General features: G+C 35.5%; 1 long non-coding RNA gene across 2 annotated transcripts in view; it reads left to right on the top strand.

The window, feature by feature from the left end:
• LOC148125797 (uncharacterized) overlaps positions 1-20,539 on the top strand; it is a 35,088-nt gene extending 14,549 nt beyond the window's left edge. The window contains exons 5-6 of one of the 2 annotated variants that reach the window (XR_015743474.1): positions 5,852-5,939; positions 20,291-20,539. This is a non-coding gene — a long non-coding RNA (uncharacterized LOC148125797). The remainder of the gene's footprint in view (positions 1-5,851; positions 5,940-20,290) is intronic. The other variant, XR_015743475.1, reaches the window with a different exon arrangement.
• The last annotated feature ends 1,078 nt before the right edge of the window (positions 20,540-21,617 follow it).

Below are 21,617 nucleotides of genomic sequence, written 5' to 3'. Positions count from 1 at the left end.
AAGCATTCTTGGGATCTGGTTTAATGTAAAAGTTTTACAGTCTAAAATACACATATTTTCTTGTGAGCTCAGCATTAAACCATAACTTAGATGAAACTAGGGCAACCGCCCTCACTTCAGTAGACTTGGCATAGTATGCTATTTATAATGTAAGGGTATTTATAATGTAATTCAGTTCTAGGGTTATATCTTTTACTTGTCTAGCAAAGTCCTTATTTCTGCTGAATCCTCTTCAGTAAAAGTTAGTTCTATTCCCTATTCCCATAGTGTCATTGGATTATAACGGGATACTGATAGAATGAATGAATGTGTGAATTAAATAAGTCACAGTCACAATCATTGTAAATCCATCGTTTAAGCACAATTTTGCTAATTATAGGAATGAATCAATTTTAAATTTATTTGCTTCATCTTTGCAGGGGTCTGTTTTCTAATGATATGGGCTGTAGCTTCCCTCTCTTTGCTGGTGCCCAATAATCAGTGGCACACTTTATTTCAAGAGTTTTCAAAGATACCTTCATTTGTCTAATCCTATCTTATTCATTTATCCTATTTATTATTTTATTCATTTCTTTGTACAGTTTATAGGTATTCTGATTTCCGATGACTCTGAAAGTTAAAATTACGATTTTAATACAATAATATTCTTTTAATACAATTAAAAAGTAAGAAAAACAAATCACACAGGTAAATGAAGAAGAAAGGAGTGGTCCCAAAAGCAACAAATAACAAAGCAAACCCTATCCAGTAGAAGTTCAACCTTCACTCCCAAACCTCGAAAAACAGCCATCATTTTAGTTGCTTCCTAAATGTCATAGGTCGGCAGCCATCCTGATGGATATCATTCCAGAAAAGTCACACTTCCTGGGTGCCATAAGCTTGATTTAATTAATGAAATAAAGTGTATCAAATTTGTTATAGTTTCCCACTCCTTTAGGCTCTGGACAGCTTACAAAATCCAAAAAATAATTAAAACAAACAGAGGTAAACAGACAGGACTAAAAACAACAGACAGAACAATAAGCCAAACAAATGTGAGAGAGGCTTCACAAATACAACATTAAACCCAGTAAGTCCAGGCCTGGGAACACAGCCAGGTTTAAAGGCTTTCCGGAACCCCAGGAGAGTGAATGCCATTGGTATCTCTGGGAAATGTTGTTCCAGAGGGCAGGGACAGTGACATAGATGGCATGCTTTCTTGGTCCCACAAGCTGGCAGTGCTTCTTTATTGGCCAAGTGTGATTGGACGCAAAAGGAATTTATCTTGGTGCAAATGCTCTCGGTGTACATAAAAGAAAAGATACATTTGTCAAGAGTCAAGAATTATCAGGTACAACACTTAATAATAGTCTTAGAATAAAATGAGCAATCAAATCAAACTAGGAATAGTCAATAAAAATTGTTAGGATACAAGCAATAAGGTTACAGTCATACAGTCATAAGTGGGAGTTCTGATCAAGGATCTTTTCCCAAAACAGAAATTCCAGAGAAGTCAAGGAAAATGAAAAAAATGTGGTATAAAAATGTGGTAAAACTAGGAATGCTTTGTTTGAAATCACTTTTAATTATATAAGCTAATGATATATTTTCAAGTTACTGATTCAAAAATATAAATTTTATTTTTTTATTTTTTTATTTTGTTAGATTCTTTTATTACTTTTTATTCAAGTCAGTTTAATTTCTGCAGTTTATTTGGTAAGATTTTGAAGTGGTTTGCCATTGCTTCCTATCAAGGGCTGAGACAGAGTGACTGGTCCAAGGTCACCCAGCTTGCTTTGTGCCTAAGGCAAAATTTAGAAACCAGTCTGCTGGTTACCAGAGCGCATACTAAGGAGATTAATAATGAATTTACTGCCCACATCATTATCTTGGATTTTAGGCATATAATTATATGTCTGTACATTTACTATATAGGTGCAACACTGACAGCTTTTCACCCTTTCCTTTACTTCTATTTATTTTTTCCAAGTATCTCATGTAGTTCTTCAAAATGATGACATCAGCTAATATGTTCCCAAGAATTCAGACTTAATTATTCAGCTTTAATGCATGATAGATGTAATCTCCAAAGCATTTTCTCTACAATGCTAAATATATACAAAGGAAGTAAGTACACACTGAAACATGAAAGTAATCTCCTAAAATTCCTGCTTTTTAGAAATGTGTGATTAGTCCTGGTGAACTTTTCTATTTTGTTTGGTTTTTGTCCATGATTCCACTTCAGTTTCTTAGAAAAAAAATTATTTCTATATTTTTTACAAAGGAGAAGAAAAGGTCAGTGAAATTCTTAAGGATGAAGTATGATAAGTATTTAGTTATGAGATGACAAAAGATATGTGTGATTGTTCTGCAAAACATCTCTCTAGTAGCCTTCAACTTATTTGGCTTCTTATAATTGCTAAATGCCTACAGGGAAGACAAGATGTGTCATCCTCTCATTGCTTTCTTCATAATTAAGAAGAAAGAGTCACCTGAAAAGCCTAAGAGGGATTGGGAGATGTTTAAAAAGAAACCCCTATTACCAATAGTTTCAGACACCTCACAAAGTATTGTCAAAAACCACTAAAAGTAATGAGATAGAAATGTTAAAGCTGAAGAAATGTTTAAGCAAGTTAAAAGATGTAGTTTTATGGTATAATATTATCTTTCTGCTGCATAAGCCAAGAAAAAATTCAGGGAAATTCCCCAGTGGTGGGATTCAAATTTTTTTACTACCAGTTCTGTGGGCATGGCAGGGAAAGGATACTGTAAAATCCCCATTCTATTCCCACCCCACTAACCTGCTTTCCAGCTCCATTCTCTTGTGCAGGGCAACAAAAGAAGACCCAGCCGGTCAGCTGGGACTCAGGAGGAAGAGACTAGATGGGGGCAGGGTCAGTCAGAGGTGGTATTCCAAATTACTCAAAATTTCTGCTACCAGTTCTCCGAACTACTCAAAATTTCTGCTACCGGTTCTCCAGAACTGGTCAGAACCTGCTGAATACCACCTCTGATATTCCAACTCCTGTCCATTTTGAAATACCTCTTCCCAATACATTGGGAAGCAGAATCCTTGGTGCTCGCTGAGCTTGGTAGTTTTGTTGCAGACATTTCATTACCAAACCAGGTAACATCATCAGTGCAACCCTAAGTTACAAATATTGTCTTCTAACGGAACATTCAAAAGCGCTATACCACCCTGTTATTTAGTAACATTGCAAAGTCATGTGGTTCACAAGAGTTTTTATTTCTTTTGACTTGTCTCCATTTGTATACTACCACCTTTGGAGAGAAGCATCACAGCTTAGCAGAAGCCAAAGATTAGTTGAATAACAGAGCCAAAGGATTTATAGAAAATAAAAGAAAGCAGAACAAAACTTCAGGTGCTTCCACCTACGACCTCATTAATAGTTGAAATCAAGAGTTCAGTGTTCAGAGTACTCAAATACAGTAAACAATATATGTAATTCTGACTCTCATCTTATAATGAACGCTCATTTCAGTAAAAAAGAAATGAAGTAGTATTCTATGTTATAGTTCGACAGAGGTCTGAGTAGAAATGCCTAAAGCATAATTACAAATATACTAAACAGCTCTTTGTTATTCTGTAACCTTCAACGAAATCCATAAGGAAAATGCATCTTAAGCATATGTGGTAAACAAAGACTCAAAGTATTTGGAATTGTAAAATAAGGAACCAACTTGCAGGAAGTTCAGTAATATTCCTAGCTTTACTAGAGGGCTTTTCAAACATATCTCAAGTATGCTTGCATGGGTGGTCTACCTACCACAGCATTTCCAACAGTGTAAGCTAGTTTGTTTACCAATGAAAGTATGATAACAAAGTGCATCAACAGGGCCCAAACAGATTTTATTTTGTTAGTAGAATGAAACAAACCCTGTATGTATCTGTCTTGCACAAAATACATTGTTCTTTTGCATGTATAAAAAGCTGTTCTTTTAAGCTGAGTAATTTTTGTGGAAAGACAGATGTGTACCAGTAATTATCCTCTTTGAATCAAACAAATCTGCCTGCCTCTTAATTGCAAAATAAATAACAATTCATAGCCATATGTGGGCAAGTGTGCATACTCTAATAGCTAGTTGTGATAGAAAGGAACAGAATGAAAAAAGTCATAGTGTCCTTAAAATGCTGTGGATACAAGCAGTAAATACCTGAGGGTGTACAGATGGATAAAAAGTCTACTTTACTGTAGTAGAATCTTTGTTTTTTACATTCTGCTATTTTTCATAGATTTACAACTTGCTCTGATATAGAGCTTTGAGGCACATAAGGTGTACCATCTACCTTAAAGCAACAGCAGCAGTTCAGAAAGACAACCTGTCAGACATGTCCCAATCCGATCCCTTAGGAAAGAGAAGCCCACGACTCCAGTTGGTTAAAGCAAAGGATTCTTTTACTAAGGATGTTGGTTACAGTAAAGTCAAGTCAACTCCAAAATCTCCTACACTTACTAGATACAAAAATAAGGTGTAGGTTTGCCTACAGCTCATCCCTCCCCCTATGATCAGTCCATTTCCAGACAAAAGGAGCTCACCAAGATGTTTTGAGAACTCAGAGATATTTGGAGGTTAAGCGCATATTTTTCATGGTGCCTGGCCTTGGAGTGCTAGTACAAACAGGATCCGGCTGCTCTGTTCCTTATCACCTATCATTCTGCCTTCCAATTTCCTGTCACATACACAAAAAGCTTTATTTCCCTTTATCCTTCCCCCTTTCATCCTTCCTCCCCTTCTTCCCACTTCTAGCTTTTGATGGCAGGATGCCTATGAGGCACCAAGCTCAACCAGGCAGAGGTGACTCAATTTATCTCACTTCTTAGGTTTCTACAACTCATTCTGTCACACTTTTTCTTTCTGGGAACCCCAGTTTTGTTAAGTAGCTATTTCCTTTGCTTCTTTTCATTCTTCCCACATTGCCAATGACTCCAAGCAGTGGTGAAATAAAAAAAAAGAAGCTCTGACAATCAGCTGAGAGGAGAAAGAAGAGGAAAGTGCAGCATTGGCCCTCCCATCTGGCCCTGAGCTTTCTGTTCTTTATCCTCTCAGCTGATTGGCATGGCAGAACCTCAGCTGATGTTTGGAAAGCTGCGTGTGAGCACGACGTGCGTGATGACTGATCAGTGATCAGTGTAGGGAAACTGGTAGAACCCCACCACTGACTCCAAGGTATGACATGACCTCTATGTTTGTCTCTCCTTCATTCTAGGCTTTGTTAATGTAAATGTTTGTGACATGTGGGTGCTGATTTTTGTTCAGATATGTACAGGTAACCCTAAACTTACAACAGTTACAATGGCTTTCTGAAAAAAGTAGCTTATGACTGTTTTTCACACTTGTGACCACTTATGACCATTGTGGCCTCCCCATAGTCATGTGATCAAAATTCAAATGCTTGGCAACTGAGTCATATTTATGATGATTGCAGTGCCCTGGGGTCAAGCGAGCACTTTTTGTGACCTTCTGAGAAGCAAAATCAATGGGGAAGCCAGATTCACTTACTAACTTAACAACTGCAGTGATTCACTTAATAACTGTGGCAAGAAGGATAATAAAATGCAGCAAAACTCACATAACAAATGTCTTGCTTAGCAAGAGAAATTTTGGGCTCAATTGTGGCCATAAGTCAAGGACTGCTTTTAGATGTTGTTGGAGTCAAATAGTATTGGTATCCAGATTCAGCAGAATACCTTTTGAAATAATTCATGGATCTACCCCTTTCGAAGTCTCTGTAAGATATGTTCCTCTCTAAAGACCTTTGAAGAAACCAGAGAGTATTATAATGCTCAGAGAAACTTGGATGTAAAGTTTCATATTTCTATGAAGCTGTTGATCATTGCCTTTTTCCAAGGTTTAGCTATTTTCTTCTTGAACTGGACTGTTCACAGAGCTGCAAACTATCTTGTCCATTAAGAGTTGCAGAAGAACAATTTTTCAAGGTTTGAAAATATTTGGATTTTATTTTATTTATTTTGTCAAGTGATTATAAGATAACAGGCATAAGTATAAACAAAGTTATGAATACATGAAATGGATACATATAAGAAAAATAAAACAAAAAATAAATGAAACAATAGGACAGGGATGGTAGGCACATTGGTGCGCTTACGCACGCCCCCTACAGACCTCTTAGGAAAGGGGTGAGGTCAATAGTAGACAGTCTAAGGTTAAAGTTTTTGGGGTTTGAGGAAGAAACCACAGAGTCAGGTAGAGTGTTCCAGACATTGATCATTCTGTTGCTGAAGTCGTTTGTCCTGCAATCAAGTTTAGTGTGGTTTACCTTGAGTTTGTATCTATTGTGTGCTCTTGTATTGTTATGGTTGAAGCTGAAGTATTCATTGATAGGTAGGACATTGCAATGTATGATTTATATAGTATACTTAGATCGGACTGAAGGCAGCATAGTTCTAGGTTTTCTAGGTCTAGAATTTCAAGTCTGGTGGCATAAGGTTTTCTGCAACTAGGAGAGGAGTGGAGAATTCTTCTTGTGAAATATTTCTGGACTTTCTCAACTGTATTAATATCAGATAGGGTCACAAAAGACATGGTTTTATTTTAACTGTTTTCCCTGTCCTACCCCTACCCCTCTATCCTCCCTTCTCTTCTCCCATTCTTTTGCCCTTCTTTCTTTCCTGGCCTCTGTCAAGGCCTGTTTGTTCCTTTGTGTATATAGTTTGTAGATGTGTTGGTTTTAATGGTAAAATCAATAAAGTTTCTTTAAAAAAAATAATATCAGATAGATAATGCGGGTTCCAGACTGATGAGCTTTATTCAAGTATTGGTCTAGCAAATGTTTTGTATGCTCTAATTCAGTGGTCCCCAACCTTTTTTGTGCCATGGCCCGGTACCGGCATCACAAAATGATCTGCGGCCTGATACCGGCATCAGCACGCATGACAAGGCAAGGCGAGCCGAGCGACCAGCCAGCCAGCTGTCCCCCGCTTCTCCCCGCCACCTTCAACTCCTCCTTTGTGCCTTTGTTGATGGGCTTCGCTTTGGGATGGCTTCGGGACAGTCGCTCAGCTCACCTTGCCTTGGGTGCTGAAAGAATCCTCGTGCCTTAGTTTTGTTCGAAGCCCCCTCCCTTCGATGAAACTAAGGTGTGAGGATTCCTTCAGGACCCAAACACCACTTTCCAACTGGAAAAGCTCACCCGGAAGCACTTTCTCATCAAACAAAATGGCGGTGCCCAGCAAACCGGCGGCCCGGTAGGAAATGTTCCACGGACCGATACCGGTCCGCGGCCCGGTGGTTGGGGACCCCTGCTCTAATTAGTAGTGTGATATTACCAGAGAAAAAGCTACATAGGATTAGGTTAACAACTCTTAATGCTTTTTTGGCTGTGCAGTTACAGTGGGTTCTAGCACTTAGATCATTTGAGATGAGTATTCCAAGGTCCTTTACAGAGTTTGGATCATCAACAAGGTCTTGACTATTCAGCTTGTATTTTATTTTCTGATTTTTTTGCCAATATGTAAGACAGAACATTTATTTCTTGAGATTTGAAGTTGCCATTTGTTTGACCATTTTGATACATAGTCGAGATCTTTTTGAAGGGTAGCAGTATTGTCAGTGGTATTGAATAGCTTTACATCATCAGCGAAGACAACACAGTTGCTCTTAATATGATCACAGAGGTAATTTATGTAGAGTATGAAGAGAGTTGGTCCTCAAACACTGCCTTGGGGGACACCACTATTGACAGGTACAGAATTTGATAGGACACTCCCAATTTTGACCATTTGTTGTCTGTTTGACAGGAATGCTTCTATCCAGTTATGCAGGTGTCCAGAGATACCATAAGATTTTAGTTTTAGGAGTAGTTTGTCATGGATGGATTTAAATCTTTTGTTCTGTGAAAGGAATATGCATCTTCTATCTGTAATTTTGGATACAGACCACTTTTCCATTAAGAAAGATGCCATTATCTTTTAAAGCAATGTTAATATACTTGTTATAGTACAAATGGAAGAACTCTTGAAAACTAAGGACCACACTCATCTTCTGAGTGGAAATTCAGGAAATCTAATCCAAAATAGCGGTGGGTGGGTTAAGACAACCCTTTTTATTTTAATACATTATATATTTTTCATCATGTATATAATACTTTTTTCATTCTGTTACAGTAAGAATGGCAGAACAGTAATAATTTGTGGTTGCCAAAATATGTCCTTCTGGTAGTTATATGGCAGTTAGAGCACAATATATTCTATAAATAAAAAAAGATCCATAAAAAATAGTTCATATGATTCTTAGACTTTTAAATCCCATTTATAGTATTTATATGCAGGAGTGAAGTGACATAAATCCTTAAATAACTAAAATAAGATAAACAAATAAATAACATACATTGTGTTACTGACAATAGTTTTTGCAGTGAAATTAAATATATTAATTATGATGGGAATTTTTAAAAAATTACAGCTGTGAAGTGCAGAGCTAGATGCAGAATTAAACAAAACCTTTAGGGAACATTGTGATGGTTGTTAGAGAATTTCTGAAGTAGTCATTTGTTCTAATTTCCCTTTTCCATAAACTACTATTAACTGACAAATGGCATTTGGTCCCAAAGCATTTCTTCTTCACTCAGGAGAGATTTAATATCTTTTATTTCCTGTATGCACAATATAAAAATTGAAAAATATTTCTGTGTGTGTCACTTTGTATGTATTAGCTGATCAACTTGAAATGTATACACTAATGAATTTGGCAGAATATTTATACAAGTGAAATGTGGTGAAAAGGTCAGGCAATATCTTAATATCTCTAAATATGGAAGTACCTGCCAAACCTTTGACAGCAATATTGTGAACGCATTTTACAGTAATGTCTAAAATATACAACAGGAGAGGTAAAGTTCACTAATAATACCACTTTACCATTTTTTCCCTTCTTTTTGTTTTATCTTTTCTCACACCTGAAAAGTAAGGTAGGCTTTCCTCAGGACATACCAAGGGACTAACATTCATAAAGGAAAAAGAGAATGATAAAACATGAAATTTATTTTATAACTGAATACAATTCAAGAATAAAACTTCTTCATCAAATAGTAACATACATTGCTCCAATTCAGCCTGAAAGCTTTGATTTACTTATGTAAAAATCAAGTTACTGAAATCTGTAGAATTTACTTCTGAGTAGACAAGTGTAGGGAGCTAGTTTTGTGCAGTGGTTAAGGCCCCAGGCTTGAAAATGGTAGACCAGGAGTTCTAGTCCTGCCTTAGGAGAAATTCAGTAAGATGACCCATTACTCTCTGTCAGATTCATGAGAAGACATACATGTAGATCATCACTTGTATCTCCATCACTGATCTCCTTCTTTTCCTTAACGAAGTTCAAGGTAGCTAAGAGCAATCAGTCAAAACAAAATCAAGCAAACTTTCAAAAGGTGGTCAGAATGTAAAAAGATATATAGCAGAATGTCTGGCTGGTTGTAAATTAAGGAAACTACTCATCACACATCAGGTGGCTGACACATTGTGGAAAGATGAAGTTGAATATCTGGGAGCTGAAACATGGCAGCTGAGATCTCGAGTTCCCTCCAGGCAAGATGGGTAGCATATACATTGAACAAATAACAAATAAATATAAATATAAAAATCTGGTTTCAAATATGATCAAGGGAATTCATAATACTGTATCTCCAATTATATTAAAAAAAGCATTTAAAGAAAAAGCTTCAAATCTTGTAAAACAAGGATTCCCCTCCCCTTATCCATTTGACCCAGTGAAAGCATTTTCATAATTCTACATGCATCTAAGACCCCAAGTTGCATAAGATTCTTTTATATTTCTTAAGTTTCAAACTTTAGAAATCTTTCTATTTATTTATCTCTCTGTCTACATATGGAACGCACATGCATGTTGTAATCATGGAGAAACTGACTTCCCTCAGAATGATTCATGGAACTCTTCTTCTTAGTAGACAATGGCTAGGCTACTTACATGTGCCACAAAACATATGGAACTCTTGTCCCTATTTAGTTTGGTTGTTAGCCTTCTTTTGAACCCGATCCTCTCAGAGTTCTCTTTGCCTGCTCCTTCCTTGCTGTTTGGAGGAAAGAATTAAACTTTTCAGAAAAGAGTTAAAGGAAAAAGAAAAGAGGAACAAATCAAGCTTCACATTCATTTACAGTCAGCTCTTTCCTGTAGATCATGATATGAAGCAGAAAATGCAAGGACTACTGACTAGTACTGACAAGGACTATGAACTTCAATTTATTGCTATAACAAAATCTGGAAAGCCTTGTAGAGTTTCTTTCAAATAACAAAGAAAATCTAAGTGTCTTGATTCTCTTTCTCACATCCCTTCTTTCCTCAGGACTGAATTGCCATTTCAAAATGGTTCTTTCACTTATTCTTCCAAAAATCTCCAAATCTTCTGCACTTACTGCTGACTTCATCCCCCTCTCATTTTTGTATTTTGTATTTTAACAGGCTAACTCTCAAAAAGTGGGCTGCTCAACAGCAGTGATAGAGGTTCTTAGGTCTAAAGAAATGCTGATGCTTATGAGATGCTGTTTCTCTACCAGGTTTTGAAAGAAGAAGATGCAAGCATCCTGTCAATAGTTTTTCATGCATGTGGTATATGTAATTTTATAATAGCCCAGGAAGAGCTGTGTGATAGAGAAGATTTAAAATAGTACATCCTCTGTCCATTCCCTGCCCCTTCTTTTTTTCCTTCATGTCTTCCTGGGCTTCATCATTAAGCCAATCCATCCCTTGAATGTTTAGCAGCTGGCATCAGAACCTGCAGAATCTCAGAGTTTCATGAGAAGGGGAGCAAATACCGAAGGGGGGCAGTCAAGGGAGCATGCTTACCAGGTGTTAGGCAGAGTCATAATCTTCTCCATATGCAAGCATGTGTTCACAATTGAAGAGATTCTGAATAATTGCATGTGTGAGACATCTTCTCTTTAATGTCTCCAGCATGTTCAAAGGCATCCTTTCTACCCAATCCTCATGAAAACACCCCCAGTGACATTGGTGTTGTGACCTTTGTTTGCACTTAGGTGGGCACTGCTTCTTGCCATAAATATAATTAGAATCACTTGCACAGTCTTGTTCACTGACAAACATTATTTGTAGCTCATTTTCCATTGGCTGATCTGGCCCTTGGAATTGCTGAATCCTAGGATAAAAGAGGCAGGTATATTAATTCTATCCTGCAGAGATTATCATCTGCTTTTCATTATTGAATTATTTCTTAAGGCAAGGAGGCTAGACTACATCCATGAACATCAATAATTTAATGTAACCTCATGATTTTTCTTACCATTGTTACTCTTGCTTATGATTAAGCATACACTTCATTATACCATCCATATACCTGGTGGACATCAAAGTACTGAAATTTTTTCACTAGCAACTAGTAACAGTTCAATAAGTAAAAGCTCACTAGCAACTTTTCCAAACCTATCAGGACATCTTGTGTGCAAAATATCTGCTGCATTAAAATTATTGGTGTTATTTTTAAAATTACTACTTCAGATTGCTCATCACTAGTATTTTTCAGTTATATGGAGAGTGAGTCACAAAACTTGAAAGAAAGCAATCCATCCGAAAATGCCCTTCCAATATAAAAATCACATTTTAGGTCACAGATAATTCTGCTAAAAGAAAGAAGAGTTTCTATTTAGACAATAAGGTGTTTTTTTTCTCCCTTCACTATGATATATACTTTTTCTGTCTATACTTGCAATTTACATTTATCACTTACATTGATAAATATACTAACAGGAAATAGTTTTCCTGCAATAAATCAATCCTGATTTGCAGTCAATTTGAACAAAATAAGCCAATTGTTGTCACGCAAAAACCTTGTTTTTTTAATGTATTGACCAGTAATATATTTTCAATCACTGGTACTAATGCAAGATATTCTGCATGGATGATGTGTTTCAGTACAACCATTCAGAGTTTTGGAGATAGGGAACATCAGCATGTTGACGACACTCTAACTTGTGCAAAATCGAAAGATTATATGATCTCTGTACTGAAATATCTACAATAGTTGCCCATTAATTACTGAGTATAATTTAAGGTACAGGGATTGGTCTTAAAGCCCTAAACTAATTAATTTTTCCTCAGTAAGAGAAACATTGAATTATTGGAAATATATTTATTTTTTTCTGTGTTTGGTTTGACAATTTGAACTAGTTTTACTTCTATGTTTACATTTATAGGCCTACTTGACAAAAAGTTTAGGGTAAACAGATTTTGAAATAAAATAAAACAAATCCACTGTTTAGGATTTTCTGGAATAATTACTTCACTTTTCATTTTATATGAAAAAAGTGTATATCATCAAGGTTACTACAGTGCATATAAACAATTTTGACTTATGCAACCGAGTTTATCCAAAGAAAACATATGAAAACATCTGGATATTTTTTCTATTTCTTGATGTCCCTTTCACCTGTATTTCATGTCATTACATTTTAAAACGTTGTTCCTAATGGAGATGACTTTATCAATTTTCTAGCCACAGGAATAAGATTTAGAGAAGCTTTTAATTAAAATAATTGACTTGGGGGGCTTTTACATTGATTTGGGGTTCCTTGAGCTTTTACAAAGGCTTTGCTTGCTTGGCAAGGATTTTTCAGTCTTATCCCCAACCCCAAATGTTTAAAAAAAAGCATTTTTCTTTTTCCCAGTCTCTTACTAATTGGACTTTTTTTTAAAAGAACAATGTTTCATGACAACAATCACTTCAGAAGAATTAGGAATTCTGAAAACAAAGCAAAAAATGCACAACTGAAATTATTTTTAAATGTGTTGCTTAACTTCTCCTTGAATTTCTCTTCAAAGTAATCTCCCTACACAGGTCATTCTTGTTTGACTATAGAGGACAGTACAGGTAAAGAGTTGAACTTCAATTACACTAACAACAATTTAGGGTACTAAGTAAAGTAATAGTCCTATATATCACCCTATTTGTTACAAACTCAAACATCCTGCAAAAACACAGATCAATACGGAAGGGCTGATTTCTCAGCATGCTAATTAAAAAATAAAAGTTATCAAACAGTACATTTTCATTTCAAAAGCTTTTTTGATTTTTCATTGCTGAGCAGAAACTAATTTACTGGTGTTATAGAAAAGGAAGGAATAGTAAGAGCAATTAGTTTTCATTTTTAATTATGGAACAGCTCCGGAATGAAGAAATATATGATGTGCCTTGAGGCTGCCTGCATATTTGACTCTCAGATTACCTCTAATATTGCTACCGAGACACAGGAAAGGAACTCTTGCAGAAAGGGGTATGTTAAATCTGTCTCACTTATCATTCTACTGGCTGTGCTCCACAGAACAAGGAGGGTTTTTCATTCAGATGAGTTTGAGATGGGCATACCTGAGCTGATATTAGGAGCTCCTTAATACTTTAGAGTGATGATATGATAAGCCATGAAAAGGTTACTTCTTATTTTTCTGCCTTTTTAAATTATCACCATCTTCTTTAGCAGCTGTTACATTATTGTGGATTGAAACTTACCTGTGAGGCAAAGTAGACACAAACATAAGGTCAAAATGCTCATCAGTTATTAATTATGGCTTTCATCAAGAGATGAAAAGCAAAACATTTCAAATAAAAGAAAAATATTTGTAGATCAGGGTTGAAATGAGTGGCCCTTGGTGCTCTGTGAGCTTGGTCATTTTCTTGGAGATATTTCATTACCCAAACTAGGTAACATCATCAATGCATTTCCTATGGTTGGTTGGGTCCTTGTTAATTGATAACAGTATTGTTCAAACAGCAGAACAATCCCAGTTCCTTTTCAAAATCCTATTTTCCGGGGAATAAGCCTTTATGACAGTGTTTCTCAAACTTGACAGTTTTAAGATGTAAGGATTTAAAAACCCAGAATTCTAGGAGTTGAAATCTATACACCGTAAAGCCGTCAAGGTTGAGAAACACTGCTCTATGGTTTGAATGGGATCTAGTTCAGAAGAAACAGGCAGAAGACATATTCATTGGTAAACTATTTCTGCAAGGATAGAAATGACTAATGAGCTTATTAAGATGAATACATGACCTGTAGCTGAGGGACACATGTGTCTCCTAAAGCTTTTTTCATTCAGCAGTCCTGTTCTCAGCATATGGAAAAGGTGGGAAATGATCAATGAGTAGGGATCAACTTATTAAAAGGAAAGAAAAATATTTGAATGAATTGACTTTCCTTCTTGTCCTGCTGTCATGTGAGTTCTGATATACCCATTAGGACATGTGCTGAATCAAAAGGGTGTATATCCCTGTTCTTAAAGAAGCTCTGGAGATACTGGGGGAAAGTACTCAGCTTATGACATGCTCAATGAAACTAGCCGGATTCAGAAAAGCTCCTCTTTTGAAAGTTATAGAAGTATGATAGCAATAGGAAAAAGTGCAATAGCTCCTTCATTGCTCTCACCCTTCTCTGTGAGTGGAAGGAGGTTCTCTTCAGTAGAGAACCAGCTTGCTTTGTGGAGGGTCTCTTAATATGTTAGAATTTGAGATGTGAGAACTCAGTTACTTATTATGGGCAGGCAAGGCATTTCCATTTGTTCAAAAGAGTTCAGTCTATTTCATTTTCACTCCACAATAAACCCTGCTGGCTTTTAGGACTCAGATTCAGCTCTCCTGCTGGCTTGCTTTGATAATATCAATAGAAAGGCCACTATATGGAGTACTTAGATAGGATGGACAGTGTTCTCTCTCCCTTGCTAGCTTTCTCTTTATGGGGTTGTGATAACATCTGTGTTCAGGATAAGAAATAATACAAAATGTGATGAAGTCCATTCTAAAACAAAACTTATCCCAAATCCTACAGTTTCCAGGCACTCCTCTTTCCAAAGCACATACAGTTCAGATAAAAGCTTTCTTTACAGTGCCACCCATTTTGCTTTTGATTTGGATTCCTGTGTTTTCCAAATTCCTGTAACAGTATGTCCCCAACAGTGCATCTGTAGTTCATGACGTTCACACATATTAGGCCCAGCAGTATATTTTCCTTTTATGTAAAAAAAAGGAACCTCCTAGTATTTAAATTTATTTCAATAATAATAAAGCATTAATCCAGTCTTTAAAATATACAGTAACCATGGATTCAGATCTGATTAAGGTGAAATATAAGCATTTTTGCACCTGCACTTTGTATACTTCCCAGATGGCATTAATAAATATCTATGACAACTCTGAGCAAAACAGAATCTGTCTTTTTGGCATTGATAAATTTTATGTACACCATTAAATGTACATATGAATGCACAATAGGAAATTATGAGGAAAGAAAGACGAGATGTAAGTCACAATAATTATTGTTTTTCTTTTGTAGCCTGGAAATTACAATAGGGCAGCATTCATACCTTCAGACAGATGGCTCTTTAGAACTTTCCAATCAACCCTAACTCAACATTTTTCAATGCAATTAATTAACACATCTATATTCTAAAGCTATAATTTATATTAAAAAAAAATCTCTCAACATAATGTGTATTTTTATTTGAATCAAGCTTTTCTCTAGAAAACTTTGTTGTCAGACCTTTTCTCTGTAATATAGGTAAGGAAGACTGTCTTTGCAAATTTGCAGAGATTTTTCTGCTTCTCTGACCTTCCCACATGGACACATTCTTCAAGATATGCAATTGTCACTACTGGAAGAATTTTCTGATTGTATTAAATAACTTCATAATAAATCAGTTGTTACATTCATCAATTTAACATATACTGAGAGCTTACGCACCAGAGACAAATTCCTTGTGTGTCCAATCATATTTGGCCAATAAATAATTCTATTCTGTTCTATCCTGTCCTGTCCTGTCCTGTCCTGTCCTATCCTATCCTATCCTATCCTATCCTATCCTATCCTATCCTGTCCTGTCCTGTCCTGTCCTGTCCTGTCCTATCCTATCCTATCCTATCCTATCCTATCCTATCCTATTCTATTCTATTATCATAAAGTTGTGAGATATGAGATATGAAAAAGAAAAAGAAGTTTCTAATATCAAGCTGGACACCCAAAACAATAAGGAAGAAGTTTGCATTATTTTCATCCAGATATTGTTATTCCCAGTCTACCTTACAGCTCTGTGATTTTCTGATCATCTCCCACTGTAGACAATTATGCAGATAACTTTGAAGAAACAATGCAAAAATGGTTACATAAATATCAGCTTATCCCTGATAAGAGATAAGATGAGGAAGAATCTCAAAATAGCTACAGCTTGATTCTTTTTCGGGATTCTCTTATTATGCTATATAACAATAATGTGATCGTTGCATTGTCCGTTCACAGTCAAGTCTACTTCAAAGGGCTGAAATCTGTAAAGTCTAATTCTGCAATTTTTCTCATTAGCCAAGGTTTTTAATTATGATAATTGTATTGTAAAATAAATATTCTCATATGCCCTGTGCTCTCATATGTAAGAGCATATTTCTTTCATTTAGCATTCAGTATAAAAATAATACCTGTATGGTGAAACTTCACATTGTTTCTATCATCTCTAATTTTTATAAATTATCATATTAAATGAAGTACTATAATGTTAAATAGATAATTAGAGATACATTTTAATCACAAAATTTAGTTTAATTTAACAAAGAACTCTGTTATATAATTCTGTCATTGACAGTTGCAGTTTTATAAAACATCAGATGTCATAGGGAAAAACTAGCACATCCAGTCTAGAATTTTGAGATATGAAAATTTTCTATAAAAAACTTAATAATATATTATTTTCTTAAGAGGAGGAGAACAAGAAGTATGAATATGAGATTTGTTAAGTGATATAATGAATCTTCTAGTAAGGCACAGAAATGGTAGTAAGAAAAAAACAGAAAATGGAAGAGCTAAACATTTAAAGCAAAGAGTGACTCTGCATTGATTCTTCATTGTATATTACTGCATAATAAATGTAATGGACAGTTGCAGATTTTGCTAAGAAGAAGTTTCTCAAATAAGTAAGAAAACTACCCATTTAATTTAATTTCCAGACATCTGGAAATTGAAAGATAATTAAAATAACATATATAATGTTGATCTCCACAGCACTTTTCTTTGGGTACAAAAAGGCCTTCCTGTATTTTATAGAGTGACAAAGCATGTTATTTTCCTTGAAGGCACATATAAACTACCTTGCTATATTGTCACAGCTAAATTCACATCTCAGAAGAACCACGGCATGGTGGGATTCAAAAAATTTTACTACCAGTTCTGTGGGTGTGGCTTGGTGGGCATGGCAGGAGAAGGATACTGTAAAATCTCCAGTCAGAGATGGTATTTACCAGTTCTCTGAACTACTCAAAATTTCCACTACTGGAACTGGTCAGAACCTGCTGAATACCACCTCTGAACCATGGACTTCTTTTTTTTTTTTTTTTTGCTACAGATGCTTATCCCAATTGACACAAAATCTCACTTTCTCTTTAACAAAAACAGAAGTTTATATTCTTTGCTGACAACACTATTGCCTGCTACATTATTCTATAGTTCTATAAGTCTTCAAGCTTAGCTGGGCAATGGTTTCTAAATAAATGATCACTCAATTATTACTTTATGAAACAATGCAATGAGACAAACAACCTCTATCTTAAGTTCTTTAACTCCTTTCTCTGCTATTCCTAGCAGTTTTGTTGTTTAAGAAATGTGTAACTCAATTTTTTCAAAGTGACATACAATTAAGATGCTAAATATATGACAAGATAAAAATACTGGTAATAACCAAAAGTGTGCACACACACACACACACACACCAATTAGCTACCTGGGAGAAAGAGGAAGGTGACCTAAACTGTTGGAGAGAACAGTTCTATAGAAGTGACATTGCCACTAAGAAAATCGTCTTGAATTTGCTTGAATAAATCCACATGGGGAAATTTTCCTCCTATTCATCAGACCATACACTCTAATGTTGTTATAGATAAACTCTTACTCAGTTTGTTTTCTTAGGTGCACTTTTTATGCCTTGATAAAAACGCTTTTCCCTTACAGCTGATGTTATCAAAGTAATAGAAAGATAGTGTCATTTGGCCATGCCTTTCCATCCTGTCTTATCTTCCTATCTTTCCAATTTTCCTGTCCCTTCCTATCTCCTTAGATGTCTCACTGCCAAAATGACACTGAGTGATTTATCTTCGTTCCTAAGCCTTCTCTCCCCTTAATCCCTTTCCATATCAGTTGAAAACCCCATCATTGACCTTGTTTATCAGGCATGCAACTTTTCTGTATCTCTAATGCATTCCATTCTCTTCTCTTCTCTTTCATGTTCAGTTTATTGCCAAGTTGTATCACTTTCTCTCTTTCTTTTAAACTTGCTCATCTAAAACTTAGTTCATCTCTGATTGTCTCAAGCTTCTCTGGTCTTCCTCCTTTCTCCCATTACTCAGAATTTTGATATCTGTCCCAAAGCCTGCTGATCCACTTTCAAACCTTTGCACTGGCTTTCCAGTCTCCCCCATCTACAATACAGGTTCTTACAGAATTTTAAAAAATAATAGAAAAATATATTTCCCATTTCTTCATCTCTTCCACCACTTGCCACCTAAAAAGTTATTTATGACTCTGTTCTTACTCCCTTGCAGTCAAAATGGTTGCCTGTTTATGTTCTTATCAATCAACAGATATAGTCATCTGGGATGAAAAAGGCGATATTGTGGCCCAGTGGCTAAGACACTGAGCTTGCCGATCTGAAAAATAGGGAACACTTTGGTGGGAAGGGAACAGCATTCTGGGCACCTTCAACATTTAGTCATGCTGGCCACATGACCACGGAGATGTCTTCGGACAGCGCTTGGCTCTTTGTCTTTGTAACAGAGATGAGCCCCGCCCCCTAGAGCTGGAAACAACTAGCACATATGTGCGAGGGGAATCTTTACCTTTACCTAGGATGAAAAGAAAAAGTGAACTGGTCATAATGTACAGATTAGTATATCCACATTACAATAAACTTTTTTTTAGAAAAGGGGGTGAGAAATCCAGTCCTTTAATTGTCAATCTCAGAATTCAAATGCAGAAAAACCATGGGGCAGTCCTCCTGAAGTATCTAGTTTGCCTGAATGCTCCACTATCAAAGATATAACTGAATGAAACTGCTCTATTATATAGAAGGAACATAATCTATGCCTCCTTTGTAACATACAATTATCAACATATGAGCAAGTTGTCATATACAGAACATCCCAATATATCACTAATTTACATTCTGAAATGGCATTCTTAATGAAGAAAACAATGGAATGGGGAAATTTTCACCTTCACATATCTTCTGAATGTATACATTGCATGCTGGTAATATATTCAGTCATTCATAACTATTCTTTCACATTCATCTTTTGATATTATAAAATAATAACTTCAAACTTAAGTATTCTACTCCATGCATAAAATAAAGAAAATAATTATAAAATTCAATGGGACATCTTTTGCTCATATCCATACTGGCTAATATTGATTGACTGACTGACTGATGACTGATTGATCATGTGCTATCAAGCTGTTTCCAACTCCTAGTAACCACGTATATTTTTTCCATGAACTGGATGTATGAATGCATAAAAGAAGTTTTTTTAAAAAAAATTAACTGTAACATTTTTATATCAATTCTACAAACATCTTCTTTGAGACTTTCATTCTTTCACCATTCTTCAGAATTGCTATATGGATACTATAATCCCTCAGAAGAATACTTATTGCAATATGCACATGTGTTGATCTTTCTTGTTAATCTTAGTTTACCTTACCAACTAAGGCCACAGAATACCTAACTAGAAACATGTTTCCTATGGATTAAATTGGGTAGTAAGCAGGGTAGTAAATAACCATTTACATGTTTACAGATCAGACAAGATTACAGATAAAAGCACGCCATGTTTATATTCTGTTCTATATAAATAATGTAGAATTAAAATTCTTCCTTCTTCAGAAAAGGTTTAGAAGATTAACCATAGATTTCAGAATGAGAAAATTGTATTTGATTACAGAAAAACTTTGTTCAGTTTAACAGCAAGAAAAGAGATATGTTTCTGACACTCAGTGCCAAGGAGATAATTTTAATTACTGTGAGTTCTTTAATTGTATGTATTTGGTTTTGGGTGTGTGTGTTGTAATTCTTATATTTCAGTATTCTGTAACTGATATTATGTCAAATCCTCTTCACAAACAACAATCTTTGACATGTCTTGGTAAAATGATTTAGTAGTTGATTTAAATGATGGAACAAAACCAGACAGCAAGGGTGTAAGATTTATATGTTGTTCTAAATCCTGAAACATGCACATTTGTTTACCTATTTATAAAATGTGCTTTTTGCCTACCAGGTGCCTGGAGAAAATAGGACAATTTCAGAATAAATTATAATACAACCAAGAAATACATGATGAAATCCTCATCACAAATAAGAAAATGAAAAACCGGATTAAATTTGTCAAGTTACATACTGGAAGCATTTCACACATTAAAGTAAACAAGAAAACAATGTCATCTTTCTTTCAGGTCTTCCAATGGCATCCATCATTACTGTAATTAAATCAATCCACCTTACTTGCTGATTGTTTTGTTTTTCTCTTACTTTCTATCTTTCTCAGTATTTGAATAAAGTACGATTCAAATTATTTTCACGTAGAATGAAACTGTGGATGGATTTGTTCTAGTATCCATTAATTTATTTTCTTAGTTGTCCAAGACATTTTCAGAAGTCTTCTCCAACTTCAGACTTTAAGGGGTAATGTCTCTACCCTACTTCTTCAAAGTGGAACTTTTTTCTTCCTTAGAATGTCACAGGGAAAACCATGCCCTAGATAATTTAGATCTATGCAGATACAACATAGCTTATGAGAAATCCCAAAGCCTTTAATGTAGTCATGTGATAAGCATTATTGAAAATCCAAATGATCTTCAGATCTTCTGTACAAGCAGTCCTCCATTTACGAACACAATTGAACCCAAAATTTATGTTGCTAAGTGAGAAATTTGTGAAATGAGTTATCTTATGACTTTTCACATTTGTGAAGTGAATCACTGCAATTGTTAAATTAGTAACACCATTGATAGTAACCCATTTACTTTGTTTGTCAGAAGGTCACAAAAGGTAATCACATGATCCTGGGACACTGAAACCATCATAAATATGAACCAGTTATCCAGCATCTGAATGTAAATCACATTACTGTGGGGATGCTGCAACAGTTATAAGTGTGAAAAATGATCATAGGTCACTTTTTTCCAGTGCTGTTGTCACTTCAAACAGTTACAAAAGGACTCCCTGAAATAGCATGTTTGTTGAATGCCATCCAACCAGAGGGACTTATATGAACAACTTCCACTCCTGCCACAATGTCTTAGCACAGCGAGACTTGGGAGAGGCCTGTATTCCAATCCATGTATTAATTTTAGGAGATACTGATTAAGTTAGTTTGCATTAAAATTCATTGGATTCCTCAAATATCCTTAATAAGGTAAGAAATACAAAAATACCCAAAATCACTTTATATGACTAGGGCACTAAATTTTCAATAATATTGTTTTTAGTGCTATATATTGCTACCGTGTTTCTCATATAATAAGGCCGGGTCTTTTTTTTTTTTTTTTTTTTTGAGCCCCGAAAAAATGGCTAGGCCGTCTTTTTGGGGGTGACTTAATTCTCCC

The sequence above is a fragment of the Pseudonaja textilis genome, chromosome 4 (genome assembly GCF_049901715.1).
Source record: "Pseudonaja textilis isolate UNSWEBS1 chromosome 4, rPseTex1.2, whole genome shotgun sequence".
In the NCBI taxonomy this organism is placed as follows: Eukaryota; Metazoa; Chordata; class Lepidosauria; order Squamata; family Elapidae; genus Pseudonaja; species Pseudonaja textilis.
The sequence above is the reverse complement of the archived record's forward strand: the minus strand, read 5'-3'. Positions and strand labels throughout refer to the sequence as shown.